The sequence below is a fragment of the Callospermophilus lateralis genome, chromosome 8 (assembly GCF_048772815.1).
Source record: "Callospermophilus lateralis isolate mCalLat2 chromosome 8, mCalLat2.hap1, whole genome shotgun sequence".
Lineage (NCBI taxonomy): Eukaryota > Metazoa > Chordata > Mammalia > Rodentia > Sciuridae > Callospermophilus > Callospermophilus lateralis.
Genome location: NC_135312.1, coordinates 122,312,252 through 122,334,386, shown reverse-complemented (window position 1 = coordinate 122,334,386; position 22,135 = coordinate 122,312,252).

The window sequence follows — 22,135 nt, the reverse complement described above, 5'->3', positions numbered from 1 at the left end:
CCTCACAGACTCTATATCTCCCTGACATTACTGAGTAATATTAAAACAATCACTTTATCATCCGTCCCTTTGAACAAAGAAAAGATTGTGGATAATGTCGGCAGCTCAAATGGTATAGGTGCTATTAATTATTGATTTAATGGATGAGCATATATGCCAAAAGAGGAGCCCTCAGGACTTTCTTTCAGACTTACTTAATTCACTGATTTCCTCTTCAAGTGTGGAGCTCATTCTCCTCCCAATAATCTGCACTAAGCAGTAACTATAGATCTCAATGACACATCTTAGCTGCTCACCAGTTAAATGGCCATGATGAAAATTAAATAAAATGTCCAATAATGTGCCCTAAAAACTTACATGTCTATCCTCCAGTGGGGGTCTCATCAAAGGACAATGGATGGAAACATGGAAATCCCAAAAGTGAATTATGGAGCAGACACCAAAAGGTAACAGAAACTGTTACCTTACTCTCATTGAAAAAAAGAGACAACCTTTACCTAAGAGTATAGTTTTTAAAATCAGTATTAAATAGTATTTGAAACAGTATTTCTTACATTAGTCATGGGTCAAAAATACAACCTGAAACTGAACCTACTCTCTCTATATATGTATTATTATCATTATCACCAGAACTAGAATGAAATTCAATCCTTTTAAAAAATGCTAGAAGCATCTGCAGTGGACTGAAATAACATGAGAGGAATGAGGAAAAAAAAAAATAAATCATTCACAAGAAAAGGAAAGAACAGGCTTTTAAAATCCTAACAGAAAAATATCCTGCTGCTACCTAAGAAATGGATCATTAAGTTATGTCCCACTATGTGGTAAAGTTACTCTTTTTGTCTGCCTGTAACACATGTACCTTACTTAGGCACTTCTTTCTCCCCACAGAGGATCTGATGTAATTTTACCCAAGAGAAGAAGAGATGAGACTTTTTCTTTCATTATTGTGTGAGCTTCTTTCTTAGGATGTCTCTTCTTGGGTTTCCTTATGTCTCTTTCTTCGGTTTTATAGATGATACATTGAAACGATTCCATGATGCTGAAGAATATTTAAATAAATTGCTACTTAGACTTAGATACCTTACAAATGCCCCTAAAATAAAGGTATTCCATGAAAGGGCTTTCCTAATATTGTGAAGTCCTAGCTTCCAGAATTGACTGAAAAGTTTGGGGTTGGTGTTGTCATTTCATAGCTGTACTTATACACACAGAGATGCAGCTGGCTGTGAAGTCAGAGGGTCATATAGACTGATATTGCTGGAGTGAGTGAGCATCAAGGTCTGAAGGGTCACAATACAGTTGAATATAGGCCAAGCCCAAGAAGGCAATCACAGTGGGAATAATAATCCAGGAAAGAAATTCTCTCCCCTATCTTTAACCAGCCCGACATATACAAGACCAGGGGTGCAGAGGTGTAGGCAACAGAGGGGACATTGCAGCCTCCGTGCCACCTACTGACTCAGTGTTAAATGGTTTATTTTGGATTAATTAGACTGGTTTCGATGCCTTTGTTTTAAGTGATAGAAAGACTACAAGAAATAGGTTTATATAGTATACATGTAAATATGTGAGTGTGCTTATAAATATGTTTTAAAAATGCAAAATATCAGATCCCAAACCAAGGCCCTCTGTATCAACAGTAAGATTCAGAAATTGCTTCTGTTACAGTAAATTTAGGTAAAATTCAAAGCTTAATTTAATTATACTTCACAGCCATTTACTTAGGAACTGAACTGAGTAGTTATGAAGGTTAGGTTTCTCTGTTTTTCTTTCTTTTTTCACCAAGTCAAATCATTGGAGGATCTTCATTACTTACAGTCAGGCTGGGTCAACTGTCACAAGCCCACAGTCTTTAAACCCAAAGTCACTCTGTACAACAGGACGATTGGTGGATAGTATTAGTGCTCGACTTTGTTTCTATGAAACTTTTATGTAAAGCAGTTTCTGTGATAAGCTACTTATCAATTAATATCGACATTGCTTCAATTTTATTGAACATGGAAGGGAAGCAGGGAGTAAATCTCCCTTTGTTGAGGTATTCTGTCAAGTGGGGAGAATTCTGACATCATGGGTGACCGTTCATGGATATGGGAATCAGCTGCTATGGACAGAATCAGAAGGACAAGATGCTAATTCTGAAATCAATTGTGAAGGGAATGGGAGAAACAGGGAGGAGAGAGTCCAGAAGCAGTCAGGGAGAGACTTCAGGTGACCCTGAGGGGTAACACTTGTGAAAGGAGAGGAGACAAGGGACGTTTGAGTAAGAAGAGCTTCCTGCTGAAGTGTGTCTCTGAGAAAAGTCTAGCCCAGACCAATAAGGAGCCCTGGGATTCTGACCTCCTTAGAAAAGTCCAGCACCAAGTAGAAAACTCCCGCTCCCGGGTCTCCATCATGCTCCATCCTGAGGAGCAGCCTCAGGACCAATGCTTCTGTGGATCTCAGAGCCTCTGGGGTGGCCTCTAGAGTGGCCTCTGGGTCACCCTGGAAGGGAGGTAGTATACGTCCATGACAGCCACATAGCATCCATCACTTCTGAACTATAACCTCTGCCTCTTTCCATCTATTTCCCAAACGTTAAGTCCAAAACAGAGATGGAATGTTTATAATAACAATTTCCCTTGTGCCCCAAGACAGGCATCACTAATCAATCAGTGTAATCCCTTAATGCTGATCCCAGACACTGCACATGATTCTTCTCTGGGAAGTCACTATACTGGTCTATGAGAAAAAAACTAAACTGCTACCTCTGGGGAGGCCTTTGACCTTTCTCTCTGGAAAGCAGCAAGGACATAGGTCAACAGAAAAAGTTACAAAAGTGAAATTTGAGCTTTACATACAGATGCTTTGCTGAATATCAACATATCTTCAGTGTCTATATTACAGTTCTCTCAAAGGATAGATACACGATGCTAGATGTACCGTGTGCGCTCTCTCTCTCTCTCTCTCTCTCTCTCTCTCTCTCTCTCTCTCTCACACACACACACACACACACACCACAACTTTGTTTTTCAATCAAAGAAAGTCAAATTTATAATCATTCCTACTACCAGTATAGTTATGAAGTAGATGCAGTCTTTAACTTCTAATCTGCATTTTTCTCTTGTATAAAATTGGTTTCTTTATTTTGGGGCTAGAACACAGCTTCCTACCTCTTCATATTGCCATCCCTAATGCTTTGCTGACTTGGCACTTCTTGGCATATTTTTTTGTGTATGTCTTTCCAAGCACAATTGGAAGCCAGTCAGAGATGACTGCCTCAAGGTTTGTATCCTTTTATAGAGTTCTTGGCATAATCTTCACATTATGGATATTATTCTTTAATGCAAAAATGGAATAATACCATTACGGTGGAGAGCAAATTGGGTTTTGCCAATAAACTTCTAACATTTCTTTGAAATTTTTCATTTCCTCAAGTTCCCCTTGGTTGAGGGGAGGAAAAAAATCCCTAAGATCAGGAGTTTTCCAAAGAGTTTTGCTTATGTATTAAATTCTTGCCACTGGGCAATCTCCTGACCCAGAAAGATTTATTCTAAAACTTTTATAAATAATCCCATCCCTTTTCATATACTTCTCCCCACATTCTAATTACATTTTTGAGAAATGTGAGAACAAATTTGATTTCCACTATTCTTATAAAAGATGAAGGTGGTTTAACTTGAGCTGCTGAGTGAAGCCCCATTGCCCTTCGCAATATTTCCCCTGTAAATCTTTATCAATGTGTCAAGCAGAATTTATTCTTCCTGATATGATTAGATTTTTGAAAGGAAGAGGAGTTGGAAATACTGAATTACTCATTTATGACTCACATGGGGTTATTCTGAAAGAACACACTGGGGTACCAACAAATTCATAGTTGTGGGCTGAGCACCAACTCCAACTGGGTTGTCTCGAGAAAGGAATTTGGCTCCTGGTCACCACAATTAGAGGCACAGAAAGTTTAAATAGGAATATAAATGCTTAGTTTTTAAACAAATTAAGACCTCCCAAACACTTAGGTAAAAAGAGAAGCTAAAAGGATGTGAACTCGTAGAAGAAGGAACACGGAGTTGAAGCACAGATTCTTAACATAAGGATTGAGAGAGAGAAAGTCAGTGTGATATTTGCTGTATTCATTGAATTCAAACTTACTGGATTTTAGCAAACTGCAAGGGGAAAAAACAGGAGGTTATACTGCGATGAGTGAGACAGTGCCTTCCACTTTTGAATGTATCCTGCACTGGGTCATCAATGGTTCTGTTCTGAACTCAGATCCTGACCTTTTCTCTTCAAATCCACTTGTATTTATAGGTGCATAGAAATTAAAAAGGCTATGATTGGAAATAAACATTAGTTTTAAGCATATAGAAACATCTTGGATATTGATCCTTATTCAATAACAACTAGGTTACCAAAAAGGCCTATTTGAAGACCCTGAAAAAGAGACCTTCATAATAGGAGAATGCAGTCAGACACAACCATAAGCCTTAGGCCAGGGTAGGAAGGCTGGTTCCAGGCACACACGGCTGATACTGTGTTTTAGTCAGCTTTCTGTCACTGTGATAAAGTACCTGAGAAAGTCAACTCACAGGAAGAAAGATTTATCTTTCAGTTGTTGGTTGACTGGCTCCATTGTTTCTGGGCAGAATTTATAGAGGTGGGAGCATGTAGTAGCAGAGAAAAAAAACCCAGAAAGAGCAGAAGGGGTAACCCACTTACTCCCACTGTTCCCTACAACTTAGAGTTTCCACCAAAAAAACCCACAACAACAACAACAACAACAACAAAAAAAAAAACGATAGTCCATTCAATAGACGGATTCATTGATGAGATCAGAACCCTCACAAGACAATCACTTCCCCAAAGCCCCACCTCTGAATATTGCAGTTTTGAGGACCAGGCTTTGAACACATGAGCTTTTTGGAACATTCCAGAACAAAACTATGATATGTTACAATCAGGGATGGTTTCCTGAGTGAACTACCTGTGTAGACACATAGGGGTATCTGCGCAGGAGCATCATACGTGTCACTAAATTCTTGCTGTTACTGTCTTTGGCTGCCTAACAATTTTTGAAAGAGACATGAATTTTTATTTTGTACCACAAATTATGTAGTCATTCCTGATCACAACCCTTCCTCTGGTCCCTCCTCAGTTCCCACCTATTTGAAATAGGCATTGACTTAATTAACATTTTCTCTGGTGGCAGTAGGATGCCTTACTTCTCCCTAAAACACAGTCAAGTGAAGAAGTGATCTGATCACTACTACAAGTGTTCCATTATCTTTCATCAGGAAAGTGACACACTTAAAACATACAATGATTTTCAGGCCAGACTGTGTTGACCATTACAAAAGATCCATCTTTCATTTTAAATTAAACCATTTTCTTGTTCCAAGTGGAAATTTATCAATACGTCGTCTTTGCCTTCTATTTCCAAGAGGAGAAAAATGCAATAATCTTCCAATACGAAGTGAAGAAGCAGGCTTGAGGGTTCTGAACAAGGTTTGCATTTGGACAGGTTTCAGATGAAGTCCAGCCCTGAGAACCCCAGGGGAGGGATGGCGGGTGAAAAATTCTGAGTAAATGTGCGGATGGCAGACACCTCATGCACATTTCAACCTAAAGTTTTATAGATAGATTCTGATCCAGGCTTAGTGCCTGTCTGCTCCAAGTCTGTGCATAACGCTTTAGTCTGAGCTGTCACCCAGCTGTCTCTCCTGGTTTTGCAAGATCCTTTGTTTAGCTTCTCGAAGGCGAGGGCTGTCTAAATCGCTTAGCTGTGTACACGTGTTCCAACACTAGTGCCGAATCTGAAGTGACCTGAATTCATGCTCCTCTGCGCTTTAGGCTTTCCTTTCTTTGTTTACTGCAACAATTATAAAAAGGAATAAATATAAATCTTTACAGACATTAAAAAATACTGCTTTCATTATATCTTTATAAAAATTAAGCCAAGTGAATATTTTAGAGTTTTCTGTGGTAGTAGTTTATACAGATAGGATAACCAGTACAGTCAGCCAAAATTAAACATTTCTTTTTGAAGGAAAGGCTTCATGGATGACATGGAAGTAAGTCTAAGAGACAATACAGATGATGGTGTCAGGTTTGAATAAAAGAAAAGAAAAACAGCAGCCATAGACTGTAAAGTACCTACAGACCTGATCATAAGGAGAGGGATTCTTTTCAGGAATTCCATCTTTCAAATCACAAAATAATGTAAATATAAAATTCTTATAAAATTGTTGACTGAACAGAAAATCCTTTAATATTTTAGACCTTGGACGAGTGCATGAGCATGTGAAACTTTGAAACGTGACAACGGTAAGAATCCTGTTGTTTCCTTTTTTTGTTGTTGTTGTTGCTTGATAGGAAAGACAGAGCAAGAGACCTTGATCATGGACCAGAATCTTTTCTAAAACAGCAAGGTGAAAATCCCCACAAAGTGCTTGAGAAACTATCCACCAAGGCACGTTTTAAATTTTCCAAAATTATCTTCTGCTTTTTTTCAAAGGCTGCAAGGTAGGAACGGAGTTTGCAAAGAACAATTGGTAAAAAAAACTCATTCTTAAATCTTTTCTCCTGGCTTCCTGTGCTCCCTAGGGAGAAATTCTTGTGTTGGAGAGGGCATTTCAGTGAATTTAATTGTGTTCCTTAGCGTAAAATCAGACCTGTCTGAAACACTTCAGAACAATTAGCAAATTGTCATCCATTTTCTTCTTATGCCCTGGCCCGCAGGGGCAAATGGAGAACTGTCATAGTGGTAATTGTAGGCATTTTTTTCCCTTTACATTTTCCTGATGACTCTTGATTCAAGCCTGTTTTAGGGCTTACAGAAAAAGAGCAGAATTTAGCCTCAAAAAGCCAAACTTATTTTCCAGTTCCATGATTTCCTCCCTCTTGGTATTTCACATGGGACCTGATTTCCATTCCATACCCCTGAGAAGCCACATTATCATATCATCATGAAGCACTAAATTAGCTGCTATTGTCCCTGAGCCCATATTCCGAGGTTGGCCGATTGGAATTTATCCTTGCTGATCTTGGAGCTTGGGCTGCCAGGGAACAGTAAAACAGGCAACGAACCAAGAGGTGCCGAGTGCCCCTCCTGAGGAATGAAAAAAACGACCCACTCAGGTCCTGATAAGGGAGGGGTAATTTCATGCCAAATGACATTAGCACTGTGATCTGAATCTCTTATTATTAATTACTATTTCTGAGAGCAAATGCACTTGAGAAAGGTCAGTACCCCTCACATTTAAGCTCTCATCATTACATTATGGAACTGCAGGAGCTTTGTGGAGCCATAAGCTTCCCCCTGGTAGATTAGTTTAGTGACCAGCACCAGAAGATGTTGCTTTGAGGAATGTGTTCTTCATGTTCTATACAAATTTCAGTTTATCTGTCTAGATTCTGATTGGCAAGTGTGTAAGCCAGAGGGCTAGAAGTGAAGTTTCTTTCATATTCCTCAGCTATGCAGAGAGCCACCATAATGGACCTGAGATTCATGTTGATAGGAGATTCAAGTCAGTAGTCAGAAAGACAGAATTAGACCTACTTACAATGTTGATCCTTAGCAGACGTCTAGAACCTTGGTGTTAGGAAGGATCCCTAAAGTTGCCAAAACTAAGAAAAGTGGTTCACTGTGCTTTAATTATTATTATTAATAATTAATTAATTAATTTTTAAACCAACAATGTGGTTTATGCCAAACATTTGCTTTCTCCTATGCCCTTGAATTTTGGTACATGCCAGGCAGAGAGGGTCAGTGTGACCAGCCTCCAGTAGAAACCTTGGATACCTAGTCTCTAGTGAGCATCCTGGTAGAAAATATTTTATATAAGTTGCTAGAGAAATTAAATACATCATACCTCACTCCTCTGGGAGGAAATTCATGGAAGCTTGTGACTGATTTCCTCCAGTCTTGGTCCCATGCATTTAACCCTTTGTTGATTATTCTTTGTATCCTTTTTCTGTCATAAATCACAGCTCTGAGTACCACTCTACACCATGCCCTGTGAGTCCTCCTAATATGTCATCAGTCCTAGAGGCAATATTGGGGACTTCTCAACATGTAACATGTAGGTATCTCCATTTTTTATCAAGAATTTTAAAATTAAAATCTTAAGTTGCATTTGTTTACTATTTGATATCTCTTTAGATAACCTCTGAAAGAACTCAAATAACAATATAAATTTGAGAATACTTTGAGATCAACTATAATCTTGGAAAGAAGTCACTATTATTGATTCTGTATTTAAATGACTTATCTCCATAATAGTATACAGATCTCTACTCAAATTGGGTATTGTGGCAGCTTTTATTTTTAAAGGAGTTATGATACAATTATTTCCTTAGTAACACCCCTGGTTCCTAGGGTACTACTGTGGGAAGGCTTGGGGGTCTGACTGAATTATTTTCCCTGCAGAAGCACATTGAATTGAATTTTCTGAGAAATAAAAATTAAAAAAAAATATTATATCTGAGAATATATATTAGAGTCTGGGAGCTATAACACTCCCATGATATTCTGGAGCGTGTGTGTGTGTGTGTGTGTGTGTGTGTGTGTGTGTGTGATCTGATAGAACTACAGCTTTAGGTGATTGTACTAAACATTATATTAGATTATGTCAAAGTTCTTTAGAAATTCTTCAGATGGCCATAAATATCACTTAAAGCTTTAGTAAACTTCAAGTTCAATGGAATAAATAAGAAAATATTGGATTAAGTAGGTTACACAACAAAGTAAGGGACACAAGTGGGAGAATTAGACCACTCCTGAGAACAGCACTACCCAATTCTTCCCCAGTTAATATCAGAGTCCTTGGCTATCAGAGGACCTCTGCTAAGTCAGAGGCTCTTGGCTATGTAAGTGTGGTGTGCTGCTGTAATCTGGCTCACTCCCAGTGTCAGAGCCAAAGTCCTGTTTACTCCAGTGTCAGTATAGACAGTTTCCAACATGGGCAAACAACATTGTGCGTCAACCAATCCTCTTCAAAACAGAATGTCATCTAGTTCATTGACTAGAATCGATGTGGTTATAAGCTTGGGGTTTGCAGCCAGATACCATCTCTGCTTGCTAATTATATGATGTGGCTTAGGCCACACTGTTGATTTTTTGAGTTGTGTTTTTTCATCATAAAGTGTGAATGAAACACCTAGAGCACAGGGCTGTAGGAGTGGCAAGAAGAAAAGACATTAAGTAAGTGTGGGACCTACAGCCAGTTCCTGGAACACTGTGTGGTAGGCAATAAATAAATGGCAGAAATTCCAGCCAATCCCTTGTCCTTTGGGAGAATCGAGGCTTTTGATAGACAGATGGTCAAAGAAGAGTAAGTAAATAAGTAAAATGCTTTTCTATTCAACTCACTCTAAAAAGCAATTAATTAGTGTTTCCCATGTGAGAAATCATTTGAAAAATCTGTTTGGAATTCAAAGCATCTTCTCACATGACTTGGGATTTGAAGCTGTTTGTTTCCTCTGCATGTGTTGTTTGAGCAACCTGGCAATTTCCTCTTCATTAGTAAGCACATGGGCCTCTCACTGAATCTTTTTTCCAAGAGAAGAAAACCTACTTTGTAATTCCTCCTCTGTATGAATGATGCCATGACACTTTGTATTCTATATTTTACATAAGGTCAAATTTGGTGAAACCCATCCAGTCATTTTCTGGGGATGGAATAACAAAATAGGTAGATGCAATTTCATTTCCCTGGAGATGATAACTATTGACACTGATGCTTGTTCTTTTTCCTGTCTCCAACTATCGTATTAATAATGCAGGATGATTGCACTTGATGTCACTAGTACACAAGGATGATATGGCACAAAAGTATGGATTCAATAATTTCTTCTGAAACTCCATATATGATCTAAAGATGCTTGAGAAATCATTACAAAATGAGGCTACCCCTCGATCTCAGAATCAGAGCAAGTAAGAGTTGAGAAGTGAAATACGGCTAGGAACACTTTCAGGAAGCAGGTAGTGCAGAAAGAGAAACACCACCTCTGCCTTTTCAGGTAGACATCAACTTTCATTTGAGTTCATTCTGACAGTTTAGTGACTCAAACATATTTGGAAACAAAATAAGCAGTACTCTAAGGTCATTCCTGGGTAGATAAAAGCCAAATGAGAGTGGTCAGGTCAGTGGGCTTATGGCTGTGATCCAAGAAGATTGTGAAGATGTGGGAGGGAACAGGAGGTAGAAGAAGTAGGCTAAGACTCTAATGCTAGATTCCAATAAAAAGGCATTTCATATTAAGAAGCAGAAAGAGAAGGAGGAGGAGGAGGAGGAGAAGGAGGAGAAGTAGTAGTAGTAGTAGTAGTAGTAGTAGTAGTAGTAGTAGAAGTTGTGAATAAGGTGCTGTGGGGAAGCTTGTAGTTAATTGATGGTGAGAGGAAAACAATTAATGGCATGACCATGGGTATGTGAAAGAGAAAGATAGCAGGGGACTGAAACCAAAGATAACATACAGCCCAGCGCGGTGACACAAGCCTATAATCCCAGCAGCTCTGGAGTCTGAGGCAGCAGGATCATGCGTTCAAAGCCAACCTTAGCAAAAGCGAAATGCTAAGCAACTTAGTGAGACCCTGTCTCTAAACAAAGTACAAGGGCTGGGGACATAGCTCAGTTGATAGAGTGCTTGCCTTGCAGGCACAAGGCCCTGAGTTCAATCCCCAGCACCATGATATATAGATATCTAGATAGTTAGTTAGTTAGATAGATAGATAGATAGATAGATAGATAGATAGATAGATAGAAAAGATAGATAAAATACAAAATAGGGCTGGGGATGTGGCTCAGGTCTGGGGATGTGGCTCAGTGGTCAAGTGACCCTGAGTTCAATCCCATTACTCCTCACCCCACCCCCACAAAAAGAGAATTTACAATTTCTCTTAAGAGCAAATGATATGAAGAATTTTCTCAGACATGAATAACTGATTGCCTGTTGTCCTCCTGTGCCCTTATCATATTTTCCTGGACTTTGTATTTTTTCCTGAACATCTTGATGCCCCATGTTGCTGTTGCCAACCGCGTCTCACACAGCACCTGTGCCTATCAGTCTGCCTAATCAGCATGTCTTCAGGGTTCAAGACTCAACTCAAGTGCCATTCTCTCTGTGAAGATTTTCTAACCCTGATCCAGGTAAAATGGGCTGGTGCTTCCTTTGGACCTTCTATGTACTCAATAATTACTTACATCAAAGTATCCATGACACTCTATTGCATTTGTTTTATTTTTTTTCATTTTTTTGTATTATTATTTTTATTTGTTTTAATTAGTTACACATGACAGTTCAATGACCTTGACATAGCATTTGTTTCTTTTTGTGACTCTTCTTTTTGCCTTATAGATTATCATTTTCCTACAGGTTAAGAACCCAATTCATCTTTGTTTGTGCCTGGTGCCTGTCCTCAAAATATATTTTGGATTAATGGCAGTGAATAGTGAGAGAAACATGAAAGGAAGAAAACAGTAAATGAAAGAATGAATATTATCTCCTTCATTTAATAAAATGATAGAATAAGCATTGATTTCCTCACCTAGGTTTACTGAAGCCATGGGGGACAAACATTTCTCCTTCTAGGCCAGAATTTAAAGATGACTACCTATAATTTTTTTAAAGCTAAAAACAAAACAAAACAAAATATGAAATTTTTTATCACTAAAGTATTCATCCATGGAGAAATTCCAACTGGAGTAACCTTGAGAATACAAATAAAAGACAAAAGAAAAACTAAAATCCTGGACTTTGTATTTTTTCCCTTCACATCAGAAACTTTCAAAATGAAAATAGCTCTCAGACATTTCTGTTAAGAAGTCTAAAGCTCAGATGGGCCCATACACTCATGTTTGGCAGGAAGTTAGAAGATACTTCGCTTTCCTCGAGGCCACAGGTGGGCCCTGGAGTATTACCTTAGTGAAGCCTACTTCTTTCACCTGATTATTTTTCTACTTTGAAGTTACATTTCAGGCATCAGTGAATTTCCCAAGACATTAAAGCATGGGCCTTGGCAACAGTCTTCCCGAGGCCATCAGAGCTCTGCCTTTCAACATCAATCACGTGAGGAGTTTATTGGCACCAAGACAGTTTCTCATTATGAAACACCCAAGAGAAAATGTTCTTAATGAATTTGAGTCAGAGCTGGCAGTGTTAGTCTTGAAGCGAACAACAAACTTCCAGCAGCCTTATTATGTGTAATTATCAATTGAAACTGTGGTCTTAAGACCTATCATTGGCAGACCCAAACATATGGATTTGCTTGCTGTGGAGACTCCGGAGGTTTTGATAACCAGGCATCTCCTGATCTTATTAGATACTTCTATATCAGGACTTGACACTTAATTCTCTGAGAAGCTACTACACTCTGGTTTTGAAAGTGAACCTAGAGCAATATTTTATGTTTAGAATCTTTCTCTTTCTTCATTCCAAATTTATATTCTATAGAAAAGAGGGTGAGATGTACATTTATTCAATTCTTAGGTATATATATAAAATTATATTAAGAGTTCTAAAATTTGCTCATAATTCAAAACAACATAAATATGAATATTACCCTATGCCAAAGCCAGAGAATGGTATTACACAAAGAGAAATTATAGCCTAATATCTCTCATAAACATACATACACAAACCTTTAATGAAATACTAAATCAAATCTAGCCTTGTGTAAAGAAAGGTGTATACCACAACCGAGTAGAACTTTTAGACATGCAAGGCTGACTTTGGTATGGTAAGATTTAAACTTCCCATAATAAATGAAAGTTGTAACTTATGAAAATCAGTCACTATCATCAATCATATCAAAGAGCTATGAAAAATCAGATGATCCTATCAATGGAGACAGAAAAAGCATTTGATAAAAATAAATACCTATTTATAATATAAACTGGGTGAAAACTAAAAATGGAAGAAAACACATATAACATGAAAAGCCGTATCTGCAAATTATCTACAGTTGGTTTCATATGCACTGGTGAGCACCTGGAAGCCTTCCCCCTAGGTTTGTAATGAGTCAAGATGTCCTCTTGCACCATCTCTTTCCAACATCACCCTGGAGTTCCTGGCTTTGCCAGTAAGACAAAGGGGGGAAAAAGCAAAAGGTATATAGATTGTAGAAAGAGAAATAAAACCATTTTTCTTTGCAGGTAACATGATTGTACATGTACAAATTCTCAAAGAATGGAAACAGAACAAAACAAGAACAAGAAAAATCTCCAAGAACTAATAAGCAGGCATAGCAGTGTTGCAGCATACAAGCTTAATAAAGAAAAATCGATTGCTTTTTCCTGTACACCAGCAATGATCATTCAGAATTTGAAATTAAAAATAAATCTACAATAGCAGCAAAAAGAAATGAAATACTCAGACATAAATCTGACAGAATATCTACAGAGAGAGCCTTTACAAAGAAAACAACAAAACTCTAATGAAAGAAATTAAAGATCCAAAGATCTAAATAAATGGAGAGAGATGCTATGTTCAAGGATTGGAAGATCCAATACTTTAAACATATTTATTCTTCCCAAATTGACCTGTAGACAATTCATTTCCAATCAGAATGTCAGGAGGTTATTTTATAGATATAGGCAAACAGATTCTAAAGTTTAAACACAAAAGCAAAAGTCCTAAAATAGCAAATACTGAAACAGAACCAAAAAGTGGGAAGAGTCAGACTACCTGCTTCCAACGAGGTCAACACTGACAGTTCATGTTGGTAGGATGCACGCATGAATAGGATGCAGAAAATGCCACTTTACCTCTATGTTCTCTGGAACACATAACCCCGACTAGGCATGAGAAACACATTGGACATATCCCATTTGAGGGACATTCTACAAAACACCTGGCCAAAACTATCAAGGTCATTAATAACCTGGAAAGCTCCAGAAACTGTCATAGCCAAGAGAAGCCTAAGGAGATCTGAGGATTAGATGTGATGCGATTGTTCCTAAATATGACCTATCCTAAATGTGTTAGGATTCAGGGACATAAAAGGGACATGAAGTAGAAGCCAAGAAATTGGAACAGAGTATGGACTTTAGCTGATATCATGTCAAGACCAGGTCATCAATAGCAACTGTACCATACGAATGTAAGACATTAATAATTGGGGAATTGGTGTGGCGTGGGTAGGAACTCTCTATATTATACTTGTAATTTTCTTTGCAAATCTTAAACTGTCTTAAATCAAGTTTATTTTAAGAGGAAATGAACTTTGGTGAAATACTTACTTAGAGGCTGAGGCAATGCTGGCCATGATCTCTGGTCTGTAGAATGTTTTACCAATTGATGAAGAAACAGGCACTTGAACAAGTAGAAGAGAGAAATAAATAGCCAGTGAATCAAATCAACAAAAACATCACTATGTCACAGAAGTCCAGAGAAGAATCAGGTGTGGTACTACATGACACTCATTCCAGCTACCAGATAAGCTGAGTGTTGCCAGTTTGGGAAATGTTATGAGTCCCCATTTCAAGTTTTAAAAAGGGCTAGATGAACTCTAGGTAGAGCAGAGGGGTTGGAGGGGCAGGGAGGAGACATGGGGTAATTAATGATGGTGGAATGTGATGATCATTATTATCCAAAGTACAGAAATGAAGACACAAATTGGTGTGAATATATTATGTATACAACCAGAGACATGAAAAATTGGGCTCTATATATGTAACAAGAGTTGTAATACATTCTGCTGTCATATATAAATTTTAAAAAGGGGGCTGGGGATGTAGCTGAGTGGTAGAAGTCTTTCCTAGCATGCATAAGACCCTGCGTTCAAACCTTAGTACCACAAAAATACAAAGAAGCTCCAAAAAGAGGTTCACATCAGAAAGAAACATCATCAGTTCACATCAGAAAAAAACAAAGATTATGGAAGCCAGCATCTGAATCACTTAACCCTGGGCAAGCTCCGCATCTTCCTGTTCTTAAGTTTTCTCATCTCATTGATGATATGAGCAGCAGAGCATTGCTCACATATATGTCAGAAGCACTGATGGATTTGTCCTGGAGGGAGCTCAGCATGGTACTGTCATCAGAAAGCAAGCACTCAACTCATTATCATCATCAACTAAATTTTAAAATGCGAACTTGAAGAGGTTGGTATTGCATATGGAATATTCCCTGGTGTTCCTAAAAGTGAGAGCGTTTCCCTTACCCCTCAGGTGGCTTTCACAGGTAAGATTTGTGCATCAGCCCATGAGATCGGAGCAGAACATGTTTTATGATCTCCAGTGTTCTTCTATGCAGTCACTTCTGAGGATTTATTCTGATATGGCTTGACTTCTGTTATTTCTAAGAGGATGAAGAAAACCAAGAGCAATACAAATATTCTGTGAGCTTCAGGTTGGGTAAAGTGCCAAGGGACAAAAGAATCATTCTGACAGTAACCAAGTAATGTAAAGTGTTGCTCGAGTCCTCTCTCTCTGCTCTCAGGCAGGAACAAAGCTTAAAAGGAGGATCCAGAGCATCATAGCTTTTCTCCAAAGATGAGCTCTTTCCAGTTGTCACTCTCCTTTGTGTTCTCTTGGAATTGACAGAGTCACTTAATCCATCTGATTTAACAGTCAACATCAGATTGCATCACTTTAAGGTGGCTTCCAACTCTGAGATTTTAAAATTTCAACCAATTCAACTAATATTGGGAAAGAATTTAATGAATTTCATGTTCTTGTGATAGCCTCTGAGGTCATTTTTCAGACAAGAAGTCATGTCACAATTAGGGAAACAGATCCTTATATCAGACTCATTAATGATAGGGCCTAATATTCTGGGGTATCATTTAGCATTTCCTTTTTGTTTCAATACCTTTTTTAAATATAGGAGCAATATTTGGTGCTTGGAAAAAAAGGTTTATGAAGGATAGTGATTTAAGGGTTTAAACATATATATGCATATACATGTAGGTAAGATTTAAGGCAGAACAATATTCATTAACATATTCTTTAACTATATTAAGATGAGAAGATTGTTATTCTTTAATGTTGTAGGGCAAGAGGGAATAACTATTAACTAACCTCTGGGGATTTCAATTTGTCATCTGAAAAGCATTTTCCAGAAAACTAATGACATTGAACTGATGCCAATGCAGAGATAATTTTCTGGAAAAAAATAATTTGAAATTGAAATAGGAGTTCCTCTGATAGGATGCTTCCTGGGGGGTCATGATGAACGTCTGGAGCACAGGCTGATTGTCCCATCCACAATTTTCAAATACCTGTCAACGTCCAAATAGAAGCAGCTGCTATATTTTTTGTGTGTGTGTGAACTAGAGCAGATATAAATAAAATGCACATATTATGAGTTAAATGTGATATAATATACAAATACTGCTATAATTTTAGTGGTTTCTCATTGTCAACTGTCACCCTATCAAATGGAAAATAGAGATGCAGTAATTTTGAGACTTGTTTTGAGTCTTAAGTAATTTTGTAATTAAGTAATGCAATGTATATATATTTATTGATCCCTTCTCTATGCCTGGTACTTATGTTGATACTACAAATGAAGCAGTAAAAAAAAAAAAATTCAGATATTCCTACCTGTGTGCATCGAACTTACAGATGAGGGGTGTGAAGTTAACAATTTTTTAAAAAAGTGAAACACAGAGTATAATAGTGTGTTGAATTTTTAAATCCAGATGTTGTGAATAGAAAGGCTTAGAAGGAGAATACAAAGTTTGTGTGCATAGTGAAGGAGGACAGTTATTACAATTTTTAGTAATAATGTGATTAAAAACCAAGTAGAAGATGAGAAACTAGATGGATACATGGGACAGAATGTTCCAGGCTGAGGAGATGGCAAATACAAATGCCCCGAGGCAGAAGTTTTGAAAAGGAGAATACTATGATCTGACATTTTAAAATGATGATCTTAAATGCTGTGTGAGAATAAACAAAAATCTGGGGCAGAGAGATCATTAATGAATGATTGAAATAACTCTTCACTATGCTTTCTGCTTTAATCGTTCATTAATGATCTTGGATTGGACAAAAGACAGCAGTGAGTGTGGTACAGTATGGTAAAATATATTTAACAAATAGAGCTGTGATGGGTCACGTGGAGGGCAGGAGAGGCGGGCAAGCTGAGCAGCTGGAAGGATATCTTTGCCAGTCCCTCTGATGGGGACATCTGTAAGGGGAAAGCACTCAGAGGGGAGATCCCAAGTCCAGTTTGGGACATTTTTAAGTTAAAGATTCCTAAAAGACATTGAAGTAGATGGCAGAAGTTCAGAGAGAGAAGCAGAACTTTTGGCCTTAGATGCCATTTGAAAGCATGACACTGAATGAGATTAGATGCCCTAGACAATGGGTAGGAGGAGATAGCTGAGTTCCTGTGTTGAGGGCCACAACCAAGTTAAGATGGCGCCTGGAAGTATAGCAGGAGGAGTGGTTTGTGAGCCAATGCCAGCGAGCCATTAAGATGATGAGGATTCCTTAATGACTGACTGCTGTGTCTAGATGATGTCTATTAAGTTAAGCTGTCTGTAATTAGTTAGGTATATGTACCTCTGCGGTCTGACAGAGAAGTGGCTCCTGCAACCTTGGGTGCCCAATACTTTGAGTTCTCAGTTCCTGCTGAATTCACTCGCAATAAAGTAGCTCCTGCTTCAACCTTCAAGTTGCTTGTCACCTCTCGGTTATTTTGCCCAGCCGGACTTAGGCAGCCCAGCCGGACTTAGGCATCCCTGGGGCCTCAAAATGCCAGAGATCAGAGGAATGAGTAAGAACCCTCAAGTAGACAGGACACTAGCGAGACAGAGAGAAACCATTAGGCATCCTAAAAGCCCATGGAGGAGATGATCGGCTGTGGCAGGTGCTGATGGTTGGGGAAGTACTATAAGGATAGAAAGCCGGCCATTGGATTCTGCACATTGCAGGAAGTTGGTGACTTTCCTAAAAACAACCTAAGATTGAAAAACTAATTTGAAAAGATTTACAAGAGACTTGAATTTTTAAATCCATTGCTGATAGATTTTTAATTCAAAATCTTTTGAAAAGTATCATAAGGTAGGCTAGAAAATATTAGAAGAGGGAAATAAATGATAGCAACTATAAGTGATGCATATTAATGATTAGCCTCTAGAAATATGATGAGAAAAGCCCAGGAGTGGACAGAAGACTGCTGACCAAAAAGCTAAGCAAAACAGTAACTGCTGGAATTCATACCATTGATATCCATTGGCCTCACATTTCTTCTAATGTTCTATGGAATGAAGTTGAGACTAATGATAGTGTAGAACATGGAAGAAAATTCATCTACTAAACTTAGCCTGAAAAGGCAATTTTAAGTTTTCCCAGGTTCAGGTGAATATGGAAGTTGGGATCACAGCCAATCAAGAGTTATATTGGTATATTTCTAGACAGCACTGAGAAAAATTGGCCTCCTACTCAGCACAATGTGCATGCCTTATAACATAAACAAAGAAAAAATAACCAGACATTTAACAAGAAATATAGGAAGTTGTGTTCCACCCAAATATGAGGGGGGAATTCAAATGATGTCTAAGAAGCAAAATTTCACAGTGAATCCCATCATCATGTACATCTACAAGAACGGGGTCCTAACTAGAATAAGATATATTCCACCCTTATACATCAAAATGGATTCTACTGTTATGTATAACTAAAAGAACCAATAAAAAATCAACAAACATTTCTGGAGAATCTATTATAAAAGCCAACAGTGATAATTCCTTGTGGAGCACAACAAATTCAGTACACCACAGATTCTACTTTAAAGTCCATTTGGGAGAAAAGGCAGGGAGGGAGTAATGACTAAAAGCTAACTAGCCATATGCAATTTAAAAATTAGTTAAAGAGAAAAGGCTAATAGCTGTCCTAAGGTAGCACATGTTCAATAGTATAATCAATGAGGCTCTCAATATTACAGGATGCTTAGAAAGGGAAGCCATTCCATTCAATTCAATAGTATTTTTGGGACGAGGTTAAATTTAATTCAGTCATTAGACACAGGCACTTTTCCTCCTGAAATTTATCATCCAATGGGAAAGAATATGAAAAAAAATTATTTCAACAGAAAAGTTAAACAATAATATAGGCATATGGTTAGAGTTACTGGAACAAAATAACTTTATTGAAAAGATTAAGGCAAAGTTTCATATATTCAATGCAGGGAATTAAATTTTGAAGGCTTGATAACATCTTCACAGGTAGCTAAAAGAAAAGAAGCAAAATACTGCACCAGGTCTCTTAGCAGGAAGGTGAGCTAATATTTCCCACAAAAGCAAGTGTTTGTGGAGAAGAATTTTTCATTGGAGGAATGTGATGAACTAAATGTGTAGAATTGTTTATTTGATGATGGTGTTATCAGTAATAAAGACAGTACTGACTTGTAACAAGGACATCAGAATAATAGTAGATATTTGTCTTCATCTAAATAGCAAATATATTGGTGAACATTATGCTTGGCTACTTCAATAAAGAAATCTATGAATTTAAAAATATAAATAATAATCAAATGCTACTTTTCCTAAATACTGGGCCATACCTTACTTAAATAGCAATGCAGAATTTAGGAGTTGGTAGCAACTTCTAAAATGTTAGCCTTGCAAATTAACATGCTATCAAAGTATGATTATAAATATACTGAAAGCATGAATCACATAAAGACATACAAAATACTCTAGAGATATATTTAATTTATTAATGAAGAAACAACAGAATGGTTAAGATACTTCAAAAAGTGTCAGAGGCACACTGGAACAGGTTTGTTATGTTAGAACAAAACTAATTACTGTTCTGTAGGGCAATAAAATTCCAGTCTTTGATATCAGGAAACAATAATTTACAATTCTGACAGATAACTCTGGTTAAAATATTGCTAAAGCAAAGATATAATTGCACTGACTCAAGGCCTAATTGTGAGTTAGTAAGGAGTCCACTTAAAGCACTTTGTATAGAGAAATCATCTATTGGGTAGGTCTATTCTACAAGGTTCTGGAAAACATTGAAAAGACATGTAGCCAACATTTATACTTCTATATGAATTTTCGTATAGTCTTGAATGGGCTTTACTTGTGGTCATAAATAATCATTATATATATTTTTTTGTTTATCATAAAAGGCTTCTCTGATTCATTTACATGATCCAATAAGAGATGTTAAGTGACATGGATATTATTCTCTTCTGAATGGTCATTACATGTACAGCTACCCTGAGTTGGAAACTATTAAACCCACAACATTAAATTCTGCCTGGAAATTTCATCAGGAATATAGGATTGCACATTGAAAAGCCTCTATTACTTGCTCTTCTTCCTCAAGTTGAGGAGACAAATAAGAGATTCATCTTCAGCAAATTCTGCTTGCAATACATGTAATGTTGGTGAACTCTACTCCACAGGTTTTCAAAATCTGTGGAAATTCTTGAGCTGTCAGAAAAATGGCCTTTCTTAAAACATGTACAACAGGAACCCTGTCATGAGACCAGTATTTTAGAAAAAACATTGTAGACATTGGTCTCAATATGAAATACAACCTCCACTTCTTTAACTGTGGATGTTTTATATGTGAAAAAGGAAGATTTATTTTTCACTATATCCTTGATTACACAAGAGATTTGTCTAATTATATTCTGGCATAAAAGGAAGATGGAATCTTAATGAGCCCATGCGAACTGTGCTATTGGCACAAAAGACAGAGACTCAGTATTAGTTGCTGTACCCTAAGGGATCACTGAAGAAAAAGCCACTTTAAAAAGTATAATTTCACTCACAGAGCCCATAATGGCTCAGGACAACCCCACCAACCCGCACATAGCCCACACCGGAGCCCACACTGGGTCCAGAGACAGCCAACAGCCACAGAGCTGCAAGCCACAGAGCTGCATCACTGAACACATCACCCAGCACCACCACCCACCCATCCCTCCAGACACTCCATTGCTGAAAGCAGCCACCTCCATTTTGAGACACCTTTGTTACCATCTTTAGCTGGCACAACTCCCAGCTTGGAACCCTGCCTGGGCAGGTACTCATAGTCCCCAACTTTCCCCTCTCACCTGCAGCTGCTAACCTGGAACAGTGACTACCCAATACAAAACAGCTCTCCAAGACAGGAGCACAGCCACCAGAGTGTGACCCACAAGACCTCCTGAGAGAAAGGTCCATGATTAGGAAATAGAAAGGGAGAGGGAGCAGTACTGGAACCCTGAAGAGGCACTATTAGCTTATAGCGTAAAAATGCTAATGCTGTGGATCCGCAGTGCTAGCAGGGAAGACATACAAACAACATGAAAAAACAAGGTAAAAAAGTGCCCCAAACAAATCAAGATACCACATCATTAGAATCCATGGGCAGCACAATAGAAGAAACGACAGAGAAGGAGTTCAGGATGTACATAATTAAAATATGTGAATTAATTATGTGAATTAAAGGATGATATAAGAGAACAAATATAAGCAGCAAAAGATTATTTTGATAAAGACCTACATAAATAAATATAGGAAGCAAAAGATTACTCAATAAGGAGATAGAGGTTCTAAAAAAAAAACAAACAAACAGAAAGCCTTAAAAATCAAAGAAACAATAAACCAAATTAAAAGCTCAATAGAAAGCTTCACCAACACATTAGAATACTTGGAAGACAGGACCTCAGACAATGAACACAAAAATATATAATCTTGAAAAGAATGTAGACCATACAATGAAGATGGTAAGAAACAAAGAGCAGAACATTCAAGAAATATGGGATAGCCTAAAAAAAAACAAGAGAGAGAAATGAATTACAGTAGATGGGGTAGAGAGAGAAGATGGGAGGGGAGGGGAGGGGAGGGGAGGGGGGATAGTAGAGGATAGGAAGGGCAGCAGAATACAACAGACACTAGTATGGCAGTATGTAAAAAAGTGGATGTGGAACCGATGTGAATCTGCAAAATGTATACAGGGTAAAAATGAGAGTTCATAATCTGCTTGAATCAAATGTATGAAATATGATATGTCAAGAGCTTTGTAATGTTTTGAACAACTAATAATAAAAAAAAGAAAAACAAAAAATAAAAATAAGAAAAAATAAAAGAACAAATTTAAGAGTTACTGAAAAAAAGGAAGGCACAGAGTTACAAACCAACGAAATGAACAACCTATTTCATTGAATATTGAAATATTCATTGAAATAATACCAGAAAATTCTC